Here is a 17540-nt window from a genome sequence, read left to right as displayed (position 1 = left end):
AAGCATGCCAGAAGGAGGAGAATCCCCGATGTCGAAGGCCGTAGAAAGAAAAAGGGCCTCCTCCAAAGCCTCGTTCATCGCATACGGGGGCATCTTAACAGCACTTATCCAGGAGGCCGTGAAGGAAGTAGAAGAGGGAGAGGGAGAAACACCCGACCGATCACCTCCCCATCAACACCAGGAGAGGTCTAGCGATAGGACGGAGACCGAGGAAGAAGGGGAAGAGCAGAAGAGAAAAACGCAGGTTAAGGAGGCTAAGAAAAAAGTAGCACAGAAGAAAAAGAAACAGGATGAAGGCCGTAGAAAGGAGAGGGAGGACTTGGAGAAAGCAAAACGACAATCCCTGAGGGAGGCAGAGGAAAAAGAAAGACTAGAGGAAGAATGCAAAAAGGCTCGGGAGGAAAGGAAAAGAAGAGTCGTGGAGGAGGGCGAGGAGTTAAGAAGAAAAGAGGAGGAGGACCTCGTCGAAGCTACACGCTGGTCCATCGAGCAGCAATGCAAGGCGGATGACCTAGAAGCCTGGAATCAGCCCAGGGAAGAGAGGCCTATCTCCAACATGCAGGCCCTAGAACCCACGCCCCCCGCAATTCTAGAAGGAAAAGGCAAAGCACCCCTGCATCCCATCCCCACCCTCATGACAACCCCTGCTAAACCCACTACGCCCACCCCTAGCATCCTCACCAGCTTGGAAGTGTCCAACCTGGTGGCCTGGATGCAATACTTCATCGGCAAGGAAATGGCCCAAGGGAAAAGCACGGAAACTATGACCACGGGACCAAAAAGGCCAGCAACAGATGCTAAATCAAGTCAAGATCAAAAGCGCATGTGCATGGAGGCCTCAACCACCCCCACCCACACAACAATGATGCCACCAGCCAGTTACAACGAATACATCGTTGAGCTGCTCTCCCAACTAGAGAGAGCAAAGGAGGAAAAAATGATGGCTGTGGCTGAGTTGATGACAGAAAAAGAGTCAGTGGTGGCTTTCCAATTGGAAAAAACCCGCATCATTGCCATGCAGCAACGCCAAATATTTGAACTCAAGCAAGAGTTCAAAGCAAAAGAGGATAGGGAAGAAAGTTACAAGCAACGGTCGGAGGACGAGAATCAGGAACTCGTGCAGATGCAGTGGGATTACAAGCTCCTTCTGATGCAATATAAGGAACTGGAGTCAAAGTATATGGAACTGGAGTTAAAGACCACCACCATTGAGCAGATGATGGAGGAGCTAAACGCCAAGGAAGAGGAGAGGAGCCAAGAGAGGGAGCAACAACGAAAGGAGATTGAGTCTATGGCCGATCAGCTATGTCTCGGAAAGAAAGAACAAGACAACATGAGCAAAGAGCTCAGGGCCCAGGAGTAGAAGCTCACAACCCTAGCTGAAAAGCAGGAGGAGAGCATGGAAGGAATGAGAAAAAGGGACGAGGATTGGGCTACGCAAAACGAGGCACGAGTGAAGGCACTGGTGCGGCGCCTCGCCTTGGTAGAGAAGGAAAAAATCTTGGTAGAAAGCAAAGCGGACGCCACTCGGACAGCCTTCACTACCCAACAACAAGCCTTCCTCAATACGCTACTGGATACAACTCAACTAGAGGGAACAGAGCCGTTGGAGGTGGTGAAGAAAAAAGTAAGCATCGCATGCAGAGCCCTGCATGTGGGGTTGTAGATGCCACCCATGTTGAGATATCGAGCTCCACTCGTGATACGCCAGGGTGACTGTTGTGTATTTATGTCACCGACTTGTCAGTTGCAGACGCGGTTGGTATACCGCCCATGAATAATAGCTACATGACAGCTATCCTTATCTACTCTAGTTTGTGGCTCAGTTAGTATGCCACCTTAGTTAGTTGAGTTTGGTTTGAGACCCATATATAGGGTTCTTCTATTTCTTTATACTTGATTTCTTTTGTCTTACACAACTAAGAAGAGGAAAATTGTTTTCAGCCTCCACCCTTGTGTGTATTCCCCCATTGTGCAAGCAAGAAAGCTACAACTGAGACTCCTTCCTTCTCTCCCACAATCTTGACATGGTATCAGAGCCTTGTTCGTGGTAAGGAGCTCAAGAAAGCAAGCCAAGCTCGTGGTGTTCTGGTAAGAGGAGCAGTGTTGCTTTCATTTTCTGTTTTGGGAGCAGATCTCTGTAGGTAGCACAGCCGGAAAGTGCAGGAGTGCATTGTCTCAGGTTGAGACGCCCTTCGCGGTGAAGCAAGAGGGCAATATATGCTGCGGGAAAGGGCTTGAGCCCTTGGGGACCTTGTTTTTTTTATTTGAGGCCATTTCGGGGCCTGTTTTGGAGGCGGAAGTTTTCTGCACGCACTCAGGAAAAGGCCCAGTTTTATGCTGTGCAGCCATTGTTCTACAGGTCGGTGAAAAGTTACTGTAGAAATTGCATCGTAGGCTTGTGCGCAGAGACATTGGGAGTTACAGAGTCATCCTTGTTGCCTGTTGATGCAAAATCATCACTAGGAAGTGACTGTATGGTCAAATACCACTTTTACCAGTTTTGCAGATTTTTCCTTGTGAGGGTGAAGCTGTGTTTTTTGCAGTGACAGAATTTTTTGCAGTGTTCTATAATGGCATCTGATTCTCTTTCACAGATTGTCACTGAAAAGCTTGACAAGAACAACTTCCAAGCATGGAAGTTTAGAATGACGAATTTCCTTATGGGAAAAGGATATTGGGAATTTGTTGCAGGAAATGAAGAAGAACCAGTTCTTCCTGATGTTCCCAATCAACAGCAAATGCAGGCATTTAAAGCATGGCATGAGAGAGCCAGGAAAGTTATGTATTGGCTATCTATCAGCATTTCAGACTCTATGATTGTGCATATTCAGGATGCAAGTATGCCAAAGGAGGCATGGGATACTTTGTCAAAAATATATAGCACAAATACGCAAGCCGGGAAAATGCAGCTCAAGTAAGAGTTGCATAATGTGCAAAGAGAAAATATGAGCATGAATGACTACCACATGAAGGTGAAGAAGAATGTAGATGCACTTGCTTCCATTGGGTCACCAATGGAAGATGATGATTTAGTCTCAGTGACCTTGAATGGTCTAGGAAAGGATTATGCACAATTTCGAACATCCATTTCTGTTCGTGAAAGATTTCCTGATTTTGAGGAGTTGATTGCTCTTCTAATTTCTAAGGAGCAGAGAAATGGTGGTGCATCTTCTTCAGGAGGAACTTCAAAAGAAGCTGTCTTCTACTCAAATGCAGGAAGAGGTAGAGGCAGAGGTAGAGGAGGCCGATTTGGAGGCCGTGGTAGAAATCAGAATATGTAGCAAATTCAAGAAAAACAGTTCTATGGAGGAGGACGTGGTAACTCTAGAGGCAGGGGGAGCCAAAGAGGTCGTGGTGGATGGCAGAGAGGCCAAAATGCAAACAGTAATGTTGAATGCTACTACTATGGGTCATATGGCTAAAGACTGCTATAAAAAGCAGAATGACATCATGAATGGAAAACTGCAACAAGGGAATTATGCATCTTCTAGTAGACAGGGGGATGACAGAAATGAGAACTTGTTTATGGTGCAGCACATGAATAATTCTGTGACAAGTGCAGAAGAAAGAAACGATGTATGGTATGTTGACTCAGGTGCGTCAAACCACATGACAAGTCATGCAAAATGGATGGAGGATGCAAGGAAAATGGAAAAACCAGGATTTGTGGAGGCTGGTGATGATACTGCACATCCTATTGTGCAGATTGGAAAAATTCCTTTGTCTATGCAAGATGGGAAAAAGAAATACCTGTCCGATGTATTTCATGTCCCGAATATCATCAAGAATCTGGTTTCTGTTGGTCAAATGGTTGAGCAGGGCTTGCAGGTCAGATTTAATCCTCATGGATGCTTTGTTGAGGATATGAAAAATAAAGGTCGCTTGATAGCAAAAGGAAAGAAGAAGGGCAGAATGTTTACATTGGATGCAAACATGTCTGAATTGAGTGCAGCAATGTTTGCACATGGGACCGGTGTAGTTGCAGATATTGATATCTGGCATAAACGCATTGGTCATGTTAATGTACAGCGACTTAAATCAATGCAGGCCCAAAATATTGTTGCAGGATTGCCCAAATTCAAGGTTGCAGAAATGCATAAGGTATGTGAAGTCTGTCAGTTTGGAAAACAGGCAAGGAAACCATTTCCTAGACATGTTCAAGAGAGTAAGAAGCCATTGGAATTAATCCACTCTGATGTGTGGACAACTAAAGCTGCATCTCTTGGAGGTTGTCATTATTTTGTCAGTTTTATTGATGACTATAGCAGAAAAGTTTGGGTGTATTTTATGAAAAAGAAAAGTGAAGTTTTTGGGCATTTCAAAACTCTTAAAGCGATGGTTGAAAAAGAAACAAGCCTGCAGATAAAATGCCTAAGGTCAGATGGAGGGGGAGAGTACCTCTCAAATGAGTTTGCAAGGTTCCTGCAGGAGCATGGCATAAAGCAGCAATATTCATGCAGTCATACCCCACAACAAAATGGAATTGCAGAAAGGAAAAATAGGCATATTGGAGAGGTATCTCGTGCCATGCTCAATGAAAAAGACTTGCCAGATATTTATTGGGCTAAAGCAGTTGCTACAACAGTCTACATAATGAACAGAACTCCCACTGCAACAATACATGGAATGACTCCAGAGGAGAGGTATACTGGTAGGAAACCAGATATTTCTCATTTGAAAATTTTTGGTTGCATTGCCTATGTACATGTGCCAGATGAGTTGAGATCCAAGTTGGATCCAAAAGCTGAGAAGTGCATCTTTATTAGTTACTCTCTGCAGCAAAAAGGGTATATATGCTATAACCCTTCTACTCGTAAGTTTACAGTGAGCAGAGATGTTGTTTTTGATGAGATGAGTAGCTAGTATAAACCAATAAATGTGATTGATGATGTAGATGCACAAAATGGTAATGTTGCACAGAATCCACAACAGCAGTCACAAAATATTAGTGGACCTGGAGCATCCTCTAGCATGGTTCACATTCTTCGCCATGGACATGCAGATTGAGATCAGGAGAATCTTCTCAAAGTAATGCAGATAGTGGTATGCAGGTATCACGAAAAGGAAAAGAGAAGGTTGATCAGCCCATGTTTGATGTGAATGCAGGTCACTCTTATGTGGATGGTGAATCCAGTGGCTCAGAACAGAGCATTGATGATGAGTTGGGTATTCCTTCTATTGTTACACCTAGAGTAAGGAAGACCAGGGATGTTTTGAGAGCACCTGGGAGTGAACCTACTTTGCACAGGTCTACGAGAGCTAGGTATCCTGTGGATAGACTGAAATATGATGGATTTACAGCCATTCACTATGCATATATGGTCAGAGTGATACAGGAACCAGAACCCACTTCTTTTGAGCAAGCCATGGGAAAAGAAAAATGGGAGAAAGCCATGGATGAAGAAATGGATGCCTTGGAAGCAAATGCTACATGGGAATTGGTACCTTTGCCTAAAGGTAAAAATGCAATTGGCTGTAAGTGGGTTTATAAGGTGAAGCACAATGCAAATGGTTCTGTGAACAGATACAAGGCAAGATTAGTAGTCAAGGGGTATGCACAAACATATGGCATTGACTATGAAGAAACATTCAGTCCGGTTGCAAGGATGGCAACCGTAAGAGCAGTCATTGCTATGGCTGCATCAAAGGGATGGTCTTTACATCAGATGGATGTAAAGAATGCCTTCTTGCATGGTGATTTGTAAGAAGAGGTCTATATGGAATAGCCACCAGGTTATGTGCATGTTGTTCATCCTGAGTTTGTTTGCAGGTTGAAGAAAGCCTTGTATGGCTTGAAGCAAGCACCTAGAGCATGGTCTGACAAGATAGGACAGTATCTTGTCACTATTGGCTTTCAGATTTCCAAGGCAGATTTCTCACTTTATGTGAGAAAAACAGAGAAAGGTATTATGCTACTTGTCATTTATATTGATGATTTGATTATGATAGGTGACAGTGATGAAGATATCCTTCATGTGAAAATGCTATTGAAGTAGAAGTTTGAGATGAAGGATTTGGGAGAGCTGCGTTATTTCTTGGGCATTGAGGTGATTAGATCACCAAGTGGGATACAACTCTTGTAGAGGCAGTATGGATTGGACATGCTGTCCAAATATGGGATGACAGGCTGTAAGCCTATTTCAGTTTCTTTGGAGCAGAATGTGAAGCTGAGCATAGATGCAGGTGAGCTTCTAGAAGACCCTACTATGTACAGATGCATAGTAGGAAGTTTGATTTATATGACTATTACCAGGCCAGATTTGAGCTATGCTGTTGGATTGGTAAGTTAGTTTATGCAGGCTCCAAGGAAACCACATTTGGATGCGGCTAGACGCATACTCAGGTATGTGAAGTCCACATTGCAGTATGGACTATTTTATGAGACTGGGGTTCAGATACAGCTGCATGGATACACTGATGCTGATTGGGCTGGTAGTATTTCTGATAGACGATCTACTAGTGGATATGTGTTCTCTTTTGGGAGTGCTGCAGTCACTTGGAGCAACAAGAAACAGCCTACAGTTGCCTTGTCGAGCACAGAGGCTGAGCACAGGGGTGCAGCAATGGCTACATGTGAGGTAGCTTGGTCGCATAAGCTACTTTATGATATGCATTAGTCTACAGATGGGCCAGTTGTCATTTATTGTGACAACATGAGTAGTATACACTTGGCAAATAACCCAGTCTATCATGCTAGAACAAAGCACATTGAGGTGCATTATCACTATGTGCGAGAGAGGGTTTTACTAGGTCTTATTGATCTAGTTTATGTCAGCACAGAGAATCAGGTAGCTGACATATTCACGAAGGCATTGGGCGCAGAGAAGCTGCGCAAGTTCAGAGACCTGCTTGGTGTGCAGGAATTGGGATTGAGCTCGAGGGGGAGTGTTGAGATATCGAGCTCCACTCGTGATACGCCAGGGTGACTGTTGTGTATTTATGTCACCGACTTGTCAGTTGCAGACGCGGTTGGTATACCGCCCATGAATAATAGCTACATGACAGCTATCCTTATCTACTCTAGTTTGTGGCTCAGTTAGTATGCCACCTTAGTTAGTTGAGTTTGGTTTGAGACCCATATATAGGGTTCTTCTATTTCTTTGTACTTGAGTTCTTTTGGCTTACACAACTAAGAAGAGGAAAACTGTTTTCAGCCTCCACCCTTGTGTGTATTCCCCCATTGTGCAAGCAAGAAAGCTACAAGTGAGACTCCTTCCTTCTCTCCCACAATCTTGACAACCCCAACCTGCAGAGGTAAGGGTGGGCCTAGAAGAGCAGCAACAGTATCTACTACTGGCTGGCCTAACCCTCCAGGAGGCAAATGCTCTCGGCTTTGAAGAAAGAGCACTATAAGAAAACTGGCAGGGGGAGAAAGTCGAATTCGAAATCGACATGAACAAATTCAGAGAAGATCTAATCCCACAGCCCCCCTCGACGTATGAATAAGATCACAGCAACAACCTGACCCGCCCCTGGATAGGACAGGCCATCCTCAAGGAGCCGTGGAAAAAGCTAGTGGAAGAGGCCAGAAAATGGTTGCAGGCCAAGCCAGTCGTGCAGCCATTCGCTCCCCTCCCACCATGCCCCAAAGACCTACCAATGCAATTCCACGCAGAACTAGTGGTCTAGGAACGGCAAGAAATGGAAAATGACCCTTTCTCCTTCAGCTTCCTTATGCCTCATAGCCTGAGAAGGGTCCTGCCGATCAACGCGATGAAGGAGGTGATCGCGGCTGGCAGCAGCCGACTAGGCCAAAGATTGCTGGAGGACAGGGCAAGACCCCCACTTTGTGGGGCACAGAACAGGCCGAATTCTGGCAAGACAAAATATACGAAGTGCCACACATGGTAAGGGGCTATGACTGCCAACCCCTCTAGAGGAGGCAAATATGTAATACCAACATGCTTGCTTGGATGGCATTTTGTAGCACCCTACCCTACGAGAGAAACGACCCCATGTTTATGGCGTATCCCCATAGGGTAGGCGTGGATTTTATCGCCACCCTCCATGGGAGGCATGACTTCCCCGTCATCTACAATGCCAATGCCACTTCCTTTGAGGACGCTCTACTTTTTTATCTCGGAAGCCTCCCCACCTCCATGACATGTTTCCTCGCTGAGTTCTCCTCTTGCCCAGATCCCACATTCATAACCACCTATAATTACCTTAGGCTCCTTAAACTCCTACTTAAGCAAGATCCGACACCACAAGAAAGCGGCTTGCCTCCCCTCTTTTTTGATCCTAATGCTATCGATAGTTGTGCTATGACCCACTTAATGATGAGGGCTAGCCTACTGCCTTCATTTTTCCTAGCGCTCCTAGAGGATATGAGCAACAACCAATTCACTAGGTGCAATCATCCCTTCCTATCCACCACCTCTCTCCATGTATGCATGAACCTGAAAGGGTACATGCAAAACCACCATTTTTTACACAAATCCATCCGCCCGTCCTCCCCCCTCATTCTGATGACGAGAACTAGACTTGGCTGTCCTGGTCCTCATGTAATACTATCCTGAAATGTATCCAAAAAAAATAAAGGCACGATCACTACACCTAGGGGTCCTTAAGTTAGGCGTGTCCAGTGACCTTGGTCGGTTGGCTCCTCTCCTAATCCCTAGCCCTTTTTTGATCCCCCACGTCACGCTTAGGGCATATCAATGGCAGGACACACCTAGGGAGGTAACACCTACCTATGGTTCAGACCTGTCACCCTAAGCCACTAGCACCACACCCCCTTGGCACAAATGGGGTCCTCAAGTGTGGGACATCACCCGGGCTCAACCCACTTCCCCATTTCACTAGCATGAGCACATCACACCAACACGCTGAGGATAGCACCCCCCCTAGGTAGAGCACCACGCCTTCTTCTTCACATACACCACAAACACCCAATCACCAACTTCGGAGGCCCTAGTCCACCCATGCAATCCACTGAGCTACTCGGACGAACCCCGTTCTTGAGCTTCCACAAGCACCTGAGTCTACATGTGGCCCTCACCCTTATACCCACGCCAAAGTGCCATGGGACTAGCACTCGTCTAGGAGGGGAGTAATGTTAACCCCAAGTCAAGATGGCGAAAAATGGAGGGAAAGCAAAGGAAGATGGAGAAAGAGCAAAGACATGCAAGTAGCCTCTAAAGATGAACCGAGGCAAAAAGCGCAACCTTAAAAGAAAAGGCGCCTCAAAAAACTCAGAAAATCCTTGTAAAAGAGTGCTAGGCTCCTTCTTATGCCCATTGTAAAATATTAGACAGGTGTAGGCTAGAGGCACAGGGCTAAAAGAGAAAAATGGAAAAGGGACCTTGCCACAATGGCCGGTAATGTAAAAAAGGGATGGGTGCCCATGGGATTTTAGGGTTTGTATATATAAAGTTCAAAAAGTGAATAAGAGATCATTCTTTGGTGTGTGGCAAAAGGAGTCTTCTTCTTCTTCTCTCCTTCTCACCTTCTTGCTTGTGTGTGCTCTTGAGAGAGGGAGTGTGAGAGTGTGAGCGACTGAGTGCGTGTGTGAGTGAGGAATCAAGAGAGTGAAGCTCTTCACCATCTCCTCCTCTTCTTCTTCTCTTCCCTTCTCTCTTCTTGTGCACGCAGCTATGGAGGATGGAGCTTGGAGGTGGGGGAGGCTTGAGGATGCTTGAGCTAGCATCTAGGATCGTGGAGCTACCGGTGTGTGGAAGAGAGGAGGCAATTCATATCGACACTAAGGTAAGCTCACTACACTCGTAGGATCGACAGTGCGTCGGCTAGGTGAGAGATAGCCATTAGAGCTCGCTTGGAACACTTGAAACAATAAGCGGTCCGTGGCTCTTGGCAGTTAAGCGAAAGCTCCCACAATGAGTACAATCAATGACAAGTGTGATGACAAGTCTAACAAGTGCATATTGCGTGATGTTAGATCTATGTGCACAAGAATGGATGCATGCAATACTGCATCACATAAAATAAATTTTGAGAGGCTTTTCATATTGTGGATTCAAGAAATATCTTATGGATGATCAATATATGGTAATACCAAGTGTAGAAACGACAAGGCTTGGTAGGGTATAACTATATGAACTGATAGTATTAATGATGCTAGTAGATAGACGACATATTGTTGTGCTTTAGATTAGTGAGTATTTGTGTTATGCACTTCCTATCATTATGAGGACTATAAGATCTCCTATTCTTGTCATGAGTTACAAATGTCTCTTTCCATCTCACAAATGCTTTCTGCCTCTATTGAAAGGTATCATGTGAGGCAGTACCAGGAAAGTCCTAGTCATGCTCTTTCATTTATGGCACTAGTTTGGTCTGGGATAAGAAGTTATGACCCAATCTAATAAATGGCACTCTTCCAAATCATTCTGGCCTCGAGTAGTTGATTGGAATATTGTATGTTTTCCTTTGGAGCCATTTGTGGAGTGGTGTACTTTGTCAATAGATATATAGAATATATTGATAATCAAAGTCAAGGCCATATGTCACTATTGATACTCATGGTTATCCTAAATATCCATGATTTATGGTGTGGAGTTGTAATTAGTGATTTATGATCTACTTATCAATATATTAGAGGAGCTTATTTAATGCATTTAAAAGCTCCGAATGACCCCATTGTGATAGTCATAATATAGTTGCTATTTAAACATGTAAATGGTATTAATCCTCAAATAAACCACATGCTTCTTTGAATGGTATACCATTATTCCTTGTCTCATAAACCACCCTAATGTTTTAGGTTATTCTAGGGTGAGATATTTTAAGTTATGTAGATGCATATAAATATCCAAGTGCTTAAGTTCAATGTCTACTTATAAGGTTGTGCTATAGATGGTTAATTCATCTTAGCTTCTTGCTAGAATTTTTTCAACAATATATATAATTAGATGAAGGCCCTACCTAGTCTCCCCCTTATACTATCCGTACATATTTAACATGCCTCATGTTAATAATTTGAAGGCCACCACTAGACCTTTTTTTTTTTTGAAAAACACACACATATGTGCATGTATTCACATTAACTCAATATCATATCTTACACATTGTTTCCAATCCTTGAATTATGAAAAAATATGAGTCCCTTTTTCACAGCCATATTGTTTTTTATGATGGAATAGTAGCATCATACTTGGGTTGATTGTTGCTATACAATTGTTCTCTTCTTATTGATTAAAGAATTTGTTGTTTTATGCATGCTATGTAAGGTATGCAAGACCTTATAATGCTTTTTTTGACCCCTTGTCTATTTCAAGCACTAAATCATGTAAGTATCTTCTATGCCACTATTGTTAATATCATTATATGCAAATATGTGGCCTTTTGGAGATCTTTTAGGCTTACAAAAGTAATAGTTTTCTTGAAAAGTAAATTAATTCATTAAGATTTATAAAAAATCATGATGTCAATATACATAGAATCATGCCACATATAGTTTTAAGTATTCGGACCTTTTTGATTGGTAGTTAATGGTATGTAATGGATTGAGATGTCATTAGTATGCCTCTTAGAGTATAGATGATGAATTTTAAACATATTTATATATTTATTTTGATTTCTCAAAATTATAACTCTCACTAGCCTATCTAACCACAAGAAGTTCTTTTGGTAGCTTCTTCGATGGTTAGTACATTAGGGGAGTGAGGTCTCGAAAATGCCTATAAGCGATCCTAGAGAGAAAAAAAATCAAAAAATAAAATTATTTTTTATATTTTAAGATTTTTTATATTTTAGTGAGTAAATATATCAAAAATTGTTAATAAATCATTATTGTGATATTCTCATGGTCACATCAAACCTAGAATGGCCATATTTGTACACTTCATGCACTTTGTAGGATAAGTGAAAAGCTTATTAATCTTTATGTAGGGTTTTCATAGAAGATGAAGCCATTATCGACTAGAATAAATGTTATAACAAAGATTGAAAAAGTCTTATCTACAATTGGTCTGCATGATGGTAATGTTGTTATTGAATCGAATCTTCAAAAGTCTAAGGATAGCAATTATGTCCCCAAAAAGCCATCTATTGGTGGAGTGAAGACTAGAAGATTCCTACTCTTTCATGGGAGACTTGGTAAGATAAACTCTAGGAATGTTGGCTCAACTATTAGATATAATTATTAATAGAAGTCCCTACATAATTCAATAATAATGGACAAGCTCAGAATAGAAAAGTCAATATTTGGGAAACACTAGACAAAGTATTCTTTTATTATGATAAAATTGAATGGAATGATGATGATCTCAAAGAATTCAAAAACTAATTAAATCTTTTTTAAAATGTCATGACTAAAGCATAGGGTGATCAACACTTCACTCACTATATGGTAAGATGTTCGCATATATATATCTCTTGATTATTTGACTCATATAAGGTTTTTTATCAACTTTCTTTATTTGTTAACTATGTAGCAAGGATTATACAAACTATCTTTGGCAAGGATTCTACAAACTATCACCCAAAGAAGAAAATAGGTATATTTAAACTCTTGTGCAAAGAAAGGATTTTCAGAATGGTTGCAAACTAGAACAAGAGATGAAAAAATATAGGTTTCAAGAAACCCTTAACATCTTGTAGTCTAACCCTATTGGTCACATAAGAGTCTCTAGTTTCAAGCAACTCACTAGGGCCTCTAGAGTAATATTTTTTTTCATCCCAGTCAATGAGACCTCTATATTTCAAGAACTCTTATTTCCTATAGCCTAGAAGGAGCTTTAAATTCTTGGCATCTCCTTGGCTCGTCCAAGAAATTTTTATGCATATTTAATTTCTATCTACATAATAAACCACAATAGTGCAAGATGTTAAAAGATCAATACCCAATAATATTTTCCTATAATGCATAACAAACTCTAATATAAACTACAATGGATATCTTAAAATTATCTTCCATACCATAGGGTTTTAATCTTCTTCAAGAAAATTATCATCATAAAGATTTATTGAACTTTTTGGTTTTTCCTATGATGGAGACTTTAGTTTCTCTTCATACCCCATATCATCACGAGTACCAAGTCTCTACTAAATTTTTAAGAACTTTTTCTCTATAGGTAGTCCCTCCTTTTCATATTCTACAATCTAATTAATACGTGAATGCAAGGCTACAAAGCTATCTTGAAAATTCTCTTCCTCAATATCAAGACTTGCTAGCAATTCATGTTCATAACCTATAAAATTTTTATCATTTTGGCCACATGATGCAAAAATTACTAAGTAGTAATCTTCTCTGATATCAAAAAGGTGTTGAATATCATTTAGCAATACATATCTCTTTTTGTTGATGAGGTAAATGGGAAATGTTGGGACACAATCAAGATGACCTTCTTCAATCTCTGTGCTGAAATCTATCTCATTTTCTTTCACTTTTGTAATGTTCTCAATTTTAAACAAAGGAACATCAAATCCCTACACACTAGTTGACTCTCAATATCTTGCTGAAACATTTTTCCCTTCTCTTTAACCTCTTTATCTTTACTTGCAATATCCTCTCTCTTATTCTCTTGTATTGTATCTAAAGAAAAATTGTCTATGTACTAAATATATACAAGAAATCCAATATCCTTGTGGACAAGAAGACATTGATGCTAATTATGATGAAAAGTGCAATCAGTTTCGACTTCTTGAATTCCTCATCAATGATAATAAACCTTGTTCACAAATTAGTTCTATTAGCATTGGTAGCTTCCACTACATCACTACAAATGATAAATCCCTCAATCTCTCGGCCTTGCTCATGTTTATCATAAGACTTCCTATAATCCTTCAGTTTGTCTTCAAGATCCTTCAAGAGCTGTTGCAAATCAAAGGGAATATTGAGCATATCTCTAATGCAAATGAATTTGGATGGTTTTCTAGTTGTATGGAAACACCATATTAGAGAATCTGGGAATCCCCTAGGTCCCATTTCAGATAAGAGGTAAAGATTTGTTGGCCATGTGGCTAAATCTTAACCCATGCTCCAAACGAGAACTTGAAAAGACAACCTATACAGTAATTAGGGTAAACTCCACTTTGAAGTAAGGGGACAAGATTTGATGATAAACTTCTCATCACAAGTATCCTCTAGATCCTCTTCCTCCATTCTCTCTAGAGAAATCTTCATTTTAGTCATCTTGATTACTTACAAAACCAAATTCTGAAACAACAAGACAAGTTTAGGAATACAATCACTAATCCACATTTTCTCACATCCAAAAAAGAAATTAAATTTATGTAAGTTGGTGCACATAAAACATCAAAACCACATTATTTTACATATGTACAAGATCAAAGCAAGATTACTAGAAAAATCTCATCAATCTCTTCATGCCATTTTTGGCTTTTTGATATTTTGTGAGAAACTCACTCTTGGTTTTGAAGTTGACCTTTTTTATATGAAGCTTGCTCATCAAGGAAACTTAAGCAAAGCTTCAATGTCCTCTTCCTCCTCTTGGACCATCAAACACAAAAAAATGGGCCATAATGATACTTTATTCTACTCATTTCCTATGTCTAAATGCATATATCATACTCTAATTTTACAAATGATTGCAGTTACAAAATCCGAGATACACGCTCGACCTTCTTATATACTTAAAAGATATATGGTGAATATTATGTTAGCGCAGAGAGCGAACATATGAGAGAAAAGAAAGATGTAGAGAGAAAGAGAGAGAGATTGAGAGATTGACAACACTCTAGGGACTGGAAGATGGGCCAATCCCTCCCCTTGTGGAGTTATATTATTGACAAGGAGAAAGCTCCTCCATTACAAATAAACTAGTTCCTAACTTATAGATCTTGGGAACAAGATCAAAGTTTCTTGCATGATATACAATTGGCCAACACTTGCATAGCTTGGAAGTTGGCATCTTTTGATCCTTGTTGAGTCTCTCCTACACAATATGTGTAGGGATCCCCTCTTGGAGCTTGAATTTCAATAGAGCTTTTACAACACTTGCACAACTCAAGGGTTGGCGAGCTTGAACTTATACAAATCCTTGCACAGTATACAACTAGCAAGCACTTCCACAACTCAAGGGTTGGCGAGCTTGAACTTATACAAATCCTTGCACAATATACAACTAGCAAGCACTTCCACAACTCGAAAGTTTGCTCCTTTGATCTTCTTGTACACAATATGTGTAGGGCTCTCTTCTTAGTGCTTAATTTCAGCAAAGCTTCCGTAGCAATTTGTGAGACTCAAACTCCCTTCTCTCCTCCTGTTGCATGAATTCAAAGTGATGCCTCCTTCACCCCTTCCTCCACATCCAAGGAGAGCCTCCCTTTTATAGGCTCCAAGAGCTTCTCTTCTTAGAGAGAGACTTGAGTGCCAAGATTGGAAAGGTTGATCTTCATACAAGATGTGGCTCTTCTAGGACCTACTCTGCATCACCAATTTTGGAATATCTCTGTGCGTTGCTCAGATGTAAAAACATCCAACACAAAAGTTGTAGATCTTGTTGTTTCTAATAACCCAGGCAAGCCATTTTTAGAGATCGGCTTTCTAGTGCTAGATATTTTAAAAATGGATTCGCCATGTCTATTTTAAGAAAAGTAAAATTTTAAACTTTATTTTTAACTTATGGTCCATGCAACCACCTTGAGCCATAGATAAGGAGATTTCATTAGATTGCCCTGGGACTCAACCTTAAGATTGACTTCCACACAAAAGTGTGTGTCATCTTAGCAAAGGATCACATCTCTCATCTTTCTTAGTAAGAGAATTACCTCTCTCGTTTTTGTTAGTGAAAGAATTACTTCTTTTCTTAATTCATTAAGAGAGAAAATGCCTTAAACCTTGACTTGTAAGGGAGAGGATGGCCCCAAATGAATGCAATGCTCATTACACACAAATAAACACTCCCATGCGTCCCTATATGCACACATAAATACATATACACAATGCTAATGCACTTTCTCTTCTTAGAACTCAATCCATCTTCATTTATGTATAACTCCTTGGTTCTTTTGTACACTCTTACACTTGGCAGACACTTCTTCCCCCCTTCATAACTTGTACTGCCTATACCTGTCACAGTGCTCTAATCACCCCATTAAGTGATACACTAGGAATACTGGTCTCTAAATGGTCTCATGGCCATGCTAGATCATCATCAACACTTAAAGAAAAGTGAGTCATTAATTTATTGACATAAATTTACTAAATAGAGAATGCATAATAAGAATCAATTTAGTGACATCCCTCTAGCTTCTAAACACTTGACCTCAACTATAGAGGGGATACATAGTCCTTACAAAGATTTGGGAAGTCTTGTAGTTCTCTATCATTCATAAACCAAGCATCCAATGGGGGATAATTCTTAAACTTAACCAGATACTTCCATAATACGTTATCTAACCTTAGAGTATGGTCCTGATGGTATAAAATTCTTTCAAGCACAAGGAAATCTTTTGTTTCTTCTATGTCAAGTAAATCTTCGTTGATTGGTTCCATTGGAGGTTCTCCAATATAGGGATGTAGCAAACTTATATGGAAAGTATTATGAATGTTCAAATGACTTGGTAGATCCAAACAAAAAGTCACATTATTTATCTGATTTGTGATCTTAAAAGGGCCATAATAGCGATTAGAAAGCTTAACCACTTTACCATTTTGACCTTTCTACTTCTTCAAGCAAGCCTTCTCAAACATAAGAAGAACATACTATCCCAACTTGAGATCTAACTTACAATGATGCTTATCAGCTTTGTGTTTATGCTTCTCTTGTGTCCTTTAGATAGAAGCTTTTACTTGAGTGAAATTTGTATCAATATCTCTAACAAAATCATCTGCTACAAAGATCTTATCCTTCATAGGAAGAATGGGTGGTAAATGAGGCTTACCATAGATGATCTCAAAGGGAACCTTACCAGTAGTGGAGTGCGCCGTGTTAATGTATGAAAACTCTACTAAAGGCAAATACTTTTTCCATTCTCTTTGATTATCAAAGATATAGGATTTCAAAAGGTCTAGAATAGTAGAATTAGCACTTTCACTTTGCCCATCCATTTGAGGATTATAAGAGGATGAAAAATTTAACCGAGTCCCGATGTTCTCCAAGAGAGCTTGCCAAAAGAGGCTAGTCATGCGAGGATCTCAATCACTTATAATGGACTTAGGCATGCCATGATGCTTGAAAATATAAGCAATGTATAGCTTCAGTAGAACAGGTGGTTTATGCATGTCATACTTTACTTTTTGGCATATCTTGCACTCGCGTGACATATCTTTCAATGTCAAGAGTGGACCAAAAGAAATATCTTTCCAATGCTTGAGTAGTGGGTAGAATACCCCTATGTCCAGCATATGGAGATGCATGTGCTTCATCCATTACCTTGTGTTGCAATGTTAATGCTACAAAAATTGCTTAATGATGATACAAATAACCATCTCAAATTTTGTAAGGTGTCATCGATGGACTTGAGTTAAGCTCATCCCATATGGTTGAGAAGTTAGAATCAGTTGCATACATTTTGGGTAAATTCATGAACTCGTTATGGTAAACAGTTGTGATTGCATTCACTCGAGGTTGCCGTGATAGAGCATCTACTACCACATTCTTAGTTTCAGA

The sequence above is a fragment of the Lygodium microphyllum genome, chromosome 12 (assembly GCF_053477565.2).
Source record: "Lygodium microphyllum isolate KBCC chromosome 12, Lygodium_microphyllum_v1.1.10, whole genome shotgun sequence".
NCBI lineage: Eukaryota > Viridiplantae > Streptophyta > Polypodiopsida > Schizaeales > Lygodiaceae > Lygodium > Lygodium microphyllum.
Note: the sequence above shows the minus strand (reverse complement) of the source record.